This window comes from Corapipo altera, unplaced genomic scaffold, assembly GCF_003945725.1.
Source record: "Corapipo altera isolate COAL_440 unplaced genomic scaffold, ASM394572v1 113, whole genome shotgun sequence".
NCBI classification, from domain to species: Eukaryota; Metazoa; Chordata; class Aves; order Passeriformes; family Pipridae; genus Corapipo; species Corapipo altera.
Window position 1 is genome coordinate 9,944,859 of NW_020884895.1, and position 10,718 is coordinate 9,955,576.

Sequence of the window (10,718 nt, forward strand, 5' to 3'; positions counted from 1 at the left end):
TCTCCTTCAGGTAAAGCACTGGGGGGGGTAAAAAACTGATGGCAGAGGTGTAAATACATGCAGAGGAAAAAAAAAAAACAACAAACCAAAACTACATTTCTGACAATTATTTTCTTGAAACTCAATGACAAAACACAACCAAACACCGGAGGCCACCAAGGGGTTTGTGCTTTGAACACAACCTCACTAACAATGGCACTGCTGGAGAGTGGTGGGAGGTGGAATATGAGGGAAAACAAGTCTCCTGGAGGCCATCAAAACGATGGAGATACGTGCATAAATACATTTTAATTCCCTGAAGTCACACAGAGTAGCCAGCACTTTGCTTTTTATTTTGGCAGAAAATTGCAGTATTCCAAAGGGAGCAGAGGTGTGGTTGCAACCCATCCCTTCTCTGATAAACCCTGCCAACAACCAGGTTGGTCTTCAACAGCTGGTTAAAATATGTTTTTTTCTTGTGTATCAACAAGGATTAGATCTTTCATATGGCCTGGAATGAGATCCTGGATGAGTCTGAGGAGGAGCCCTGATCTAAGCTAGACACAGTTGCTTCCAGCCCAAATCAACAAGGTGAATATAATAAAATATTTATCATTAAACTTTTAATAAGCTTCTAACCAAAACCTTCATGTGCATCATTACCAAGTAAATATAGTGGGTTTTTTTCCCCTCTTTGACCAATCTTTATACACAAGAAATTCTCTGTGTCTACCATAGAAACCGACTGGCATTATTAATAGTGCCATAGTAACCAAAACCCAAGCTTATTAATACACACATCTCCAGAGAGAATTACTAAAGAAAATAGAAAAATATAAGTTTCCATGTCAGCTAACATCTAATTAACATTCCTGAAACTAGGGAGCACAGGGGAGAACCTTTAGTTACTTGACTTCAAGCTCTTACAACTCCATTACATCAGCTATATTTTGGATTATTTTTTTTTCAGAAACAAAATCAGAATTCACAGATTATCAGTATCTTAGTACCAAGAAATGAGCTCCAGAAACCCTCAGCCACCATTTAGCTGCCTGGTATCTTTTAGTTTTTCCCTTGTGTTGGCACCTGGACAAAGAAAGCCAAATCCTTGAGGCCTCCTAGTGCAGAGCAAACGTCTCCCATTAATGCTCACCTTCCCTAAAAGTCATTTCCCTGCAGAGCATCTGATTTTCCAACATGTTTGAGACCAAGGATGGAATATACAAATTTTTTTCTCCACACAAGAAACCCCATCAATTATTGTACAGACAGGGAGGTCAAGTCCTGGGGTGGAATTATCCCAAAACAAACTCACACAAAGAGAAATAGGTCTCGTATTCCCACATAGTTACAACACATCCCAGGTCACCTCCTGTACCTCTGAATCCAGTGCCAAGATTGATTAATCCCAACAGGTTCAGGCTAAACCCCCCAACACCAATTTTTACTATTCTTAGCTTTGCCTGAACCCACTCACCCTGAATTTTACAACAAAGCCAGACTTTCAACATTATTCCTTTTTTTCCCCCCTACGAAACAATAAATTGAATCTGACAAATTAATTATCAGAGGACACTTCATTAGCCAGAGCACCTAACAAACAGCTCTTCTGAAGAGACTTGTGCCAAAATGCTGTTGAAAACATAAATTCTGGTTGTTTTTAACACCTTAAACAACATCTAATGTTAAACAACATTGTCAGAGCTGAGGCTTTTACCCAAGGTCTCAGTGACAGAGAATGGGACAAATGATTATTGATACAAATACAAACAAAGGAAAAAAACCCAAACCATAAAAAGTATTACCTTAGTCCTTGTGAACAGCACAACCTCCTTCCCTGCCTTCTTCAGAAGCAGAGGTGGCACTTGGGGACATGGCTCAGTAGAGAGTAAACAGAGGGAAGAGCTGGACTTGATGATCTTGGAGCAGTTTTGCTGCCAAAATGATCCTGTGAAAGCAAAAGCCAAATTCTCCTCCTCTTCCCTCTTAAATCCGAACCTAAACCTGAACCCACCCCAATTCCCAGCTGGGCCCAACGAGTGTCCCACTCCCCCTGACCCTCCCAGGCACCCCAGGGTTCCTTCAGCCCAGTGCTCCCAGGTGTCTCTCATCTCTGGTCTTGGAGATTTGCTGAGTTATTATATTATACTATTATACTTTTGGAAACCTCAGTTGTGCTAAGGAAGCCATTTGGTCACCAAAACAGCCTGGACAGGGCTGTGGTGAAGGCAGGGTTTGGACTCTGGGAAGGTTTTGGAGGTACCATCTCACTTTATGGTGCAGAATGTGCCTGTTTTTGCACAATAATTCAGCAGATGGTGCTTCTCCTGCCCTGTTTTTGGTATTGTCACCCCATCAGCATGGGAGTCACCTCCACCCCAACACCAGTGCTGACCCCTTCCCACCCATGCCCACACAGCTTTGTAGGGTCCTCCTTTCCTACCACATTCCCTGAGGCTGGAACTCCCCTTCATTAGGAACTGCATGGAGTGAGGTGCCCTCAGGACCCACTGGGTTTTCCAACACCCAAATTCCCTCAGAATGTGTAAAAGGAGTGAGGGAACACTGAAAGCACCCTATTCCCAACTGGCTGGACCAGGGAGAACAGTTTCTATCCCTCCATCCCTGTTCCAGGCCAAACCAGCTTCAGACCAGAGTGGTGGGGAAGGAAAGGCAGGTTTGGGATCAAGGCCATTATGTGGCTGCCACTGATTGAAAGCATTTCAGAAGATAAATCAACTGATCTTTCCCACTGGGATTTCACCAAAATAATTCCAGCTTGTCAGTGGAGAGCAGCTGAAGGGAGATCAGTGTACAAACATGAGCATTGCAATGATCACAACAAAAATCTCCACACAAAGCAATCCCAGAACTCCAGTGAGTGGGGTTTCCAGTGATTCCTATGATTTTCCCTGTGTGTTGTCTTGTCCAATGTCTCACTGCAAAAAAAAAGGTGACTGATTTGTGGCACTGGGTTTTCCTTTCAGCAGAGTTCCCAGGTAGATCCATCAGGTTCCAAAAATGATGAGGAAGGAGAACAGGACTGTGAGGTGACCAAGCCAAGATGATCCAAGCAGGGTCTCACCAACCCAGGCACAGCCAGTCCAGCTCGAGACTTAGCTGGAAGTTTGGAATGTGGTGAGGATCATGGAATACCTTACAGGATAAGAACTCGTGAGCAATCATTTTTGTCTTAAAGGAAATGAAATTTTAGTCTTAAAGCATTAAATCTTTCTGTGGAAGGTAGAGTTGCAGGAAGCATCCTGCTGGTTGCAACACCAGTTGAAGCCTTGCAGTCCTCAAAGCAATCATGATCTCAAACCCCTGGATGGGCCATTCACTAAAGAGTTGGATTTGATGATCCTTGGGGGTCCCTTCCAACCCAGAATATCCTGTGGTTAAAAATCCAACAACTGCAGGCAAGGACCCTGCAGGAACCAGCCACATTCCATCACATCCCATTCCTCCAGCACAACCTTTTCAGCACGAGGTTATTTTGTATAACTGGGGGGAATCACAACATTTTCTAACACTGAATCATTATCACCTAAAAACTCGGATTCAGAAGGTGCAGACAAAGAAATGAGGAAATGTTTGTTGTTCGACCTCCACGTTCCCTGATCAATCTGTCAGTCCCTGGAGTATCAAACTTTTAGTGGGCTCTAAAAATGAAGAACTGGGTGTGTGGCTGCATTTTAACTGGTGTTTTTCATCCCCTAGAGAACAATTATTTCGGTGTTTGTCTGCTGACAGCAAAGCATTTCTTTAAACATGAACCCTCCAGAATCTAAAAGGCAAGGCTGGAATGTTTCTGCTTTATGTCACACAATACTTTTACTCAAAACCCCCACTTTTCAACCCACTGTCCAACTCAAGCTTCCCAAAATATCAGAGTTTGGAAGATATGGTGATTTTGGCTTGGGAATTAATGCTTTTAAGACTTGTCTCTAACTTTATGTAGTTATTTAAAATTAAAAAATTAGGTTTCTCGTGGCAGGATTTGATAGGATCACAACTCTCTGTCATTTTAAATGAAAATGTAATATTAAATTTCATTGTAGGATATATCAAGTACTCTGAAAAAAAAATAGATTTTTTATATTTAAGAAATCTATGGGGAGAAGCTCCTTGGAGCAGTGGGGGTGTCCTGGGCTGATCACCTGAGCCATAAATCCAAATTCTCATTGGAAACAGAGTCCAGTTGGATATTAAAATGTTTGGGACTCAAAGGACAATGGTGGTACAAAGTAGATATTAAACCACTGCGTTGTTCTATAATTTCTATATGCTTTTAATAATTTACTTGAAGAGATTTTTTTTTACTCTAACATTTTTACAGCCTCTTCAGACTCAGATGCTCTACTTACTCTTCCCCAAGTTCCTATGCTTTTAAACAAATTTCTCTATGAAACATTAATGTCTGATCATGTAGTTGCTCTCTGACCAGAATGAAAGTCAAGTTTGATTTAATGTGATCTCCATCTCTTTTTTTTTTTTTTTCCCCCAATAACCACTGTTTTATTTGACCTGTTGACTACCAGGATATTTCTAAGTTGCTGAAAAATCCCAGGTCGATAAGACCACCAAAACTCCATTCTTTACTTCATTTTTTCAGCAATTAATTCACTCTATTTGGAGTGGTGAAAAAATCACTCTGCATCTCACTCATTCGGCATCAGACATTCAACTACTATTTTTTTTCCTGTTTATTTGATCAAATATAATCTGAAGGGGTTGTTTATTTGTTTCTTTGTCTTGTTTTTAACTTGCCCATTTTACATGCTGAGCAGTAACTTAACCACTTCACTTTTAATTTTCTTGGCCACCTGTTGAAATTTTAATGAAGAAATAACTTTCAGTCAGTCAATGTCTCACTCTTATCAGGAACTTTATTTTTCCTAATCATCTCTAATGTCTCCTGGGCTGTTACTTCATCTGCTTTACCCAACTGGCTTTGAGCAGACAATTAACTGGTAGGTAAAAAAAAAACCACACCAAATAGAAACATCAACCATCTACAAGGAGATGGCTGCTGGTCACATGGGACTTGTTTGAAAAGCACCACCCAATACATTATAAATATATATACACAAATAAAATATACAAATAAACCCCTAAATTCAGCAGAAATTTTCTTTGGTTAATTCTTTAATAATTATTTAATAATGTAATAATTTTTAAATAATTTAATACTAATTAATGGTGAACCATTAATTACACCCATTTCCATTAATGGATCTCACTGAGGAAATCCACCTTGATAAGATTAAAATAACTTTACAGCTGTCAGAAATAAGTGCCAACGTGCAACTTAAATCACTTCTCTTTTCCTAAATTCTTTTTCTTTTCAGTTCCAAACAACAGAGGAGGGAGGAGTTGGGGAAGAAGGAAAAATCAAGCCAATAAAATTCCTCCCTTCTGAGAAACAGTGGCTTTCCAAGCATCCCTCTTGCTTTTCTCCTAATTAGACCACAATTAGAATAGTCACTATCATGACAGGAGATCAATTTTTTTATTGCCACCTCGAATTTTGTGTGGCAATTTTATTTTCAGTGGATGCCTCTGGAAAAGGTGGGAAAGGTGGAGGATTCAGCACAGGACTTCCAGCTGCACCTTCCCATCCCCGAGGAACAAAAAGAAAAGTTGACATCCCTCCAGAGCACAGGATGGAAGAGAAATGGGGTTCAGTGGAGTCTTCTCCTGCCCCTGGTTCAAAACTCGTGTGACCAAGGCCCTGAGCAACCTGGTCCAACTTTGAAGTTCAATTTTAAAGTTAAATCTCACCTGGATGCCAATTCTGGCCTGAGTAGAAGGTTTGGCCTCATGTTCTCCAGAAGTCCCTTCAACTGGAGTTACTCCAAGCATCAAGGAGTTGTGACAGTGCCATGACATCAAGGCTTAAACTGTGAATGGTTTTTGTTGACTTCATGGTGCTAAATTAGTATTACTACGACCATTCTGCTCAACAATCTCATTAAATTAAAGTAAAACCCACAGTTCAAGCCTCGTTCTCCCAGGTTTATGTTTTGATGTGGACCTGGCACTTTGAGGAGAGGGAAGATTCCCAGAGTCATTATAACCTTTCCACCAAAGGAGTATATCAAAATATAAACTGTGCCTGTGCCAAGGAGATGTTAATGAGTGGTATCTGGAAAGGTTAAATATAAATACATATAATTGCAGCTTGCTGCTGACAAGAAATTATTAGTTTCTTTCTTCCTCAGAAGGCATTGCTCCAAAATACTAAACTGAAATAAAAGTATATCTCCAGTCCTGCAATCACAATAGGCCTTGGAGAGCTGCAATTATATCAATCAGTCAGAAATAAGTTGAATACATATCACTGTTAATGTCCTCAGTCGGTTCTATATTCCCCCCTTGTGGATAAGTGTGGAGAGATTAGTCAGCAATGCGCTGTGAAAACTGGAATTTTGCAATTGCATTGAGAAATCACTTCATTTATATTTTAAAAAATATATATATATATAAGTTCCAAATTGTAGAAGGAAAAAAAAAAAACCTACAAATCCAGCACAAAGAATAAATCTGTTTTCATTCATAGGCGGGACTGAAAAATGTGTTTGTGAAAGAAATGATTTAAATGCTCTATATTTCATTAGATTGGAGGGGAAAAATTCATTTCTTCCCCTGGAGGGCAGAAACTAATATGCTCCCAAGTGCAGTGAAAACAGAGCCATTCTGAGCTGACATTTGCAATTAAAAAGAGAAAATATTTAATGGAGGCTGGTGAATACTTTGCAAAAGGCAAAATTGCTTTTAGCCCTTGGAAAATTTCCCTTTTATTAGAATTTGCTTCAATTACCAATTCACACTGTATTGTATGGAAAGGGAACGCTGGGAAGCAGGGATGGACAAGCCCAAGGAGTGTTGGAAGATGCTGTAGGTTGGCAGAAAGGAACAGGTTGCCCAGAGAAGCTGTGGCTGCCCCAGCCCTGGAAGAGTCCAAGGCCAGGTTGGAGCAACCTGGGCTAGTGGAAGGTGTCCCTGCCCGTGGCAGGGGGGTGGAATTTGATCTTTAGGATCCCTCCTAACCCAAAACATTCAGATTCTGATGTTTTTTTCTGGATAAAACACACAATTAATGACTTTTTTACATTTCTACAGCTTCTACATTTGCTTCCTCCCAACAGCCCCGTCACCTTCAACTCCAGAGCATGAGAAAACAGTGCACGTAAAGGGGACAAAATCCAGCCACTATGAAACTATACAGAACTAAACTCTAAATAAGGGATGAAAAAATGAAAGTTTTTTACAATCTCTGTCCACCAGAATATGAACCAGCTGATCAGAAACATGAAACCAGCTCAAACAAATCCTTCTCTGCCTGTAGGGCAGTGATGGATTTATGGTTTCTTCTCCTAAATGAGTAGCAACCATGAGGTCCCACCAATATTCTTTCCTTTTTTTTTCCTCTCCCTCTTCTTCTCCCCTGCTATTTTGGTAACGCTGTAAATCTTTGTCAACCACATCTGTTTGACTACACACACCCTGATTAACTGTCTAATGGTTTTGAGAGATGAAAACCATTAATTTTGATTACAGGGCTTAAAGCAGGTACTAACTCTTACTTTAATTGGGATGGCATTGCCTTAATGAAGCAAAGGTGCCTTAATGAAGCAAAGGTGGCTGAAACCAAAGCTGGCAGAGGTTCCCTGTCCTCCCTTGTCCACTCCCACACCAACACTTCTCTTCCTGTACACAAGAAAACAGCCAGAATTTCAATAAAATGTCAGGCCAGTAATAAAAGACCATTCTTATTTGACCTTTCAGTAGAATGTAACCTAGTTTGTAGTGAAATGAATCTGCAGTTTGAGTAAAACTGGGCAAAAAATAGATTTATTGTCGTGATATTTAGGACCTTGAACGTTTTCCCTTTCAAATTAGGATTACAAATAAAACCCCAACAATTTCTCAAGAAATTTTAATCAAGAAACACACTTATTCTCAGTCTGCTAAAATAATTTCTTCCTTGCTCTTCAAAACTGGTTTGTGTTGATATTTTTGGTTTTCTCAGTGCACATTAGCTGAATTATAAACCCCGAAGTTGCTGAAATGTAAGGACATTAGTTCTCATTTAAGACACAACAAAAGAATCCCAGAATCATTAAGTTTGGAAAAGACTTCCAAGGGCATGGAGTCCAACTTGTGCCCAATGCCCACCTTGTCCCCCAGCCCAGAGCACTGAGTGCCACGTCCAGCCCTTCCTTGGGCACCTCCAGGGGTGGGGACTTCAAACCTCCCTGAGCAGCCCCTTCCAATGCCTGACCACCCTTTCCAGGGAGAAATTCCTCCTGCTGCCCAACCTGACCCTCCCTGGCATCATTAAAAACAAACCTACTTCTTTTCCTTAACCTGAGCGTCGGCCAGAATTGACTTTTATATTATTTTTAAGAAGAGTCAGAACCCTTCTCGTGAGACCAAGAGCAGAACAGGAGCTTGTTTGTGCTTTTAAACCACAGTTCCATGTTTTCCCGTTGGATGGGGACATCCACACCCCCTTGGTGGGTCTTTGCCAGCTCTTCCATGCAGGGCAGCTCCTCCCAGCAGGTGACAGATGTGAGAGAGGGCTCTGGATGCCACACAAAAGCCACACATGAGCTGTGTGGTGCTTTGGCTTTCAGATCCACAACCCCAAGCCAAGCAACGGGTAAAGACCTCGCTGGAGCCTGAAATATTCACCATTTTCATGGTAATTTGTGAGTCAGATACTGCAAATGCTCCCCCAGTCACAGTATTTATATAATTCCTCTCGTGGTGTGTAACACCAGCAGTGATTTGCGAGGTCACAATACGAGTCTTTTCAATATTTCTTGTTCTAAAGCCTGTTTAAGTTTTTCTGCTTTAAAACTGTAATTAAAGCTTTCAGGGAAATCCTTTCTTCCTCTCTTTTATGTCACCTAGGCCCTCCTCTCACTCCTCACTTGCCTACGCCATATCCCACATAGGAACCCGAAATACAGATTTCTCTCCTACACCTGCCGTGAAATATGGTCCTGGTAATTGAATTAAAGCAAAGTTCTCCAAAATAAATGAATTTAGTGTAGCAGATGGCCAGCTAAAGTAGCCTGTGCTCCAGCTTCCTGTGTGGCAGCCAAGTTGATTTAAATCAACCAGAGGAGAGGTAGTTTTTAATCAGGTCAGCTGACAGTTATTAGAGCAAACCTGATGGAAATTCAGATATTTAGGGAAAATAAATCTGCTATGAACCCAACATTCTCCTCCCGTGGGGACCCAGTGGATAAAACTTTTAAGGCATTAAAATTATTCTGCTTTGGGTAATAAGATTTAGTAGAGCATGGCAGGCTTTTATTTTACTCTTTAGGCTCCTCTGTGCCTTCGGTTTAGTGGAAGAGGTGCCACATAAAACCAAGCACCATGGAGGAAGAAGGGAAAGGTCCAATTCTTGGCTGCCTTGCAATTTTTACAACTGTTCAAACCAGGCATAAAATACTACAAAGTCAAAATAGCTGCATTTTATACCCAGCTTGCACAGCTGCAAATGAAAATAAAGCTGAAAGGGGACGACTTGTGCAGCAAATAGGACATATTTCCTTCTTTCCTGCCTTAACATTCATTTTAACCATTTTCATAGAAAATCTCTTTGTTAAGCACAGAGATAAGACACAGGTGAGTTTATTGTGCCACCTGAGATGTCCCATCAGTGCCTTTTAATTATGATGTTCCTGATGGCTCTGAACCGTGGAACAACAGCTGGGTTTTACCCTCCAGGTAGGGAATGAAATCTCCACACTGCTTTCTTTCCCTCTCATTTTGCAGATGTTTGTTACAAAGCTCGTTCAAAAATAGATTTTCCAGCCTGTTGGACAAATCTAATATTTATTTTCACCTGAAAATCAGGATGAAAAGTTGGACTTCAGAAGCGTTTTGGGGAACACATATTCAGGAAGAGATCAACTTGGAAAGAATGGATTTTTTTCCCCAAGCAAATGGGATGTTTAAACATTTTCCATATTAAAGAAGAACAACCTGACACTCTAAAATTCCTGTTCCCACCATCCAGAGAGAAGCTATGTCTCTGTCCCAGTAACTTCCAGGAGCCTTCAATTTGGCATGGGAAGTCAATATGATATAGATAAGTCCAGCCAAAAACTAGGAATCATGAAAAGCCACCAGGAACTGATAAAATATAGATCCAATTTAACCAATCTTTACCCATATGAGACAGAAAATACAGGGGCTGGTGCTTAAAAGTCCTATCTAGTGGCAGTAATACTTCTAAAATTCAGTCTTTACCTGCAACCTTTATTTCATAAATCATAGGATATCTCATACTGGAAGAGACACATCGGATCATTGAGTTCAACCCCTATATATTGGTATGAGGGATATTCCGTGTATTTTTCTTATAGTAGATTGTTAGAAAATAAAGTGAGATTGGAATATACTCATTCATTAGTGCTGGAGGTGAATCTGCCATTTCTCTTGAGGTAGATTAGGCTAGAAAAAAAAAGTAATTTACATTAGGTTTGGCTCATGTTTGCATGGCCTTATTAAAGATCCCATCCCAGGATAAGCTTCCGTAGCAGGCTGCCATTAAAGCACAATACCAAACCTCCTGCTCTGGGCAGAAATGAGTGACAAAAAATAAGAAATTGTGGTGTGTGGTATTGATCAGCAGCAGACTCTTCTCTTTTTTTTCTGTGAGCACCAAACCAGCACCTGTGTGTGCTCCTCCTGCTCTCCAAGGTCATCCCAAA